Raw genomic sequence first — 1866 nt, 5'->3', positions numbered from 1 at the left:
AATATTACCTATTGCCCACAACTGTGTGGCAGATTGTAATATCTATCAATAAATAAATCTATAAAGAAAAAAAAAAAAAAAAAATTATGAACAATGATATAACGCATTGGGATATGTACGATTATTAATTATTTTCAATTACGAACTTTTGTAATGAACAAAATCCATAAAATTCCATAGCTACGTTCTCCTTATCTCCCAAATTCTTTGGGCACTTCGTCAAAAAGCCGTTATATTCTTTACAGAAGTATCCTTCGTATGACCAACTTGCCTTTTGTAAGGAATCATTTCATAATTATCCTTTTTCCTGCACCGAACGTGCATATAAAACCACACCCCTTAGCCAATAAGCTTCCTCCCAGTCCTTAGAAAAAAACATCCTTCTCAAAGGAAAACTACACATACTGATTCCTAAAAAATCTCTCTCCACAGCAGTTCGGATACCGCTCAGGACACGCCATCGATCATCAAGATCTTCGCGTTTGCGACCGTATATCACCAAACTTGGAAGCTAGCATTATTGTTTCGGCGCCTATCTGGGTGTAGCTCAAGATTTCGACCAGGTGTGGCACAATGGTTTGCTCTAAGCACAATAACCACTTACCCCAATGCTTATACCACTTACCCATATGCTTATACTACAATGCTTATCCTAGTCCTTAGATCATATCTCTCAAACCATTCTTTCCAAGCTGCAGCGGACTCGTAGTGCTGTGGTTGAAGCATTAAAGTTAATGAACCAAAATGCAAACATGTTACTTTTATCCTCCGACGCAAATCCTGTCCGCCTATCCTTTTTAAGAATATACTATTTCACGATTCAGACACGCTTCAGTATCTTGGCTTCCGACTAGACCAGAGGCTGACACGGAAGGAATATAGCAAATTTGAATGACAAGAACTCAATCGACGATTTGGCCTGTTATATAGACTACTGAAAAGAAACGTTTTTAAGAAAGAAATATTTAAAAAAAAAAACGTTTTTTTTGCCGAGTCCACGATGATCATTGAAACTGGGAATTTCCATTCACCCATCTTCCATTTCTTTCAAGCTTTAGTATAATGATTTTGAAAAGCTTTTTAATTTATTGAAATAATAAATGATTATTATAAATTATAAATCATTCTGTAATAATTTGCATTTTATTTTTTAATATTATCTTTGTCAAATATACATATTTTTTGGGGGATTATAGATTAGATATTATTCTTTTTGCGCTGTGTTTTAATTTTTTAAATTGTTTGTTATCATTTTTATCGTCTTGGTTTGAAAAGGATCAATTTAACGAATTTGGAAAAATAATGTTTTGTCTTAAAAATCATTCGGAACAAAGCCGCTTTGTTAGGTCCCTAGTAAATTTCTGTACCATCGGTGAAAATATGAAGGAATTAATAGTGTAACAAAGTTATTTCTGAAGGCAACAACAAACAAGTTGGTTATAGCTGTTAGAACCCTGTCAAACTGAGGTAACGATTTGTAGCTAATTTTGTGTCGGTATGACCATCCTGAAGCTGACGTTTCTGAATTTTCACCGCGGCGCTGGAGTTTCTCCAGTTAATCCTGTTGGTGGGTGGGATTTTCGGTCATTACTTTTCCGTCGAGACAATGTTATCTCCCTGATACTAACGATACAGCTGGGAGATTTGAGCAGAGTTCAAAGAGAGATTTCACTATTTCTAACAAGTCTTATAATTAATTTCGATTCGCTATCTTCTACTTTCTAGAGGCAGGCCTAGTTATTGAGGAAAGTTACAGAATTGGAATAATGTCGTGGTATGCCTCACATTTTGCGAGTTTATCTTGATCCTAAAATCTAAATTTAATGCCCCTTGTGTTTCTTATTTCTTTTTCTATTCATTACACAT

This window comes from Halyomorpha halys, unplaced genomic scaffold (genome assembly GCF_000696795.3).
Source record: "Halyomorpha halys isolate HHAL.00 unplaced genomic scaffold, Hhal_1.1 Scaffold890.1, whole genome shotgun sequence".
Taxonomy (NCBI): Eukaryota; Metazoa; Arthropoda; class Insecta; order Hemiptera; family Pentatomidae; genus Halyomorpha; species Halyomorpha halys.
This window is presented reverse-complemented; position numbering follows the sequence as displayed.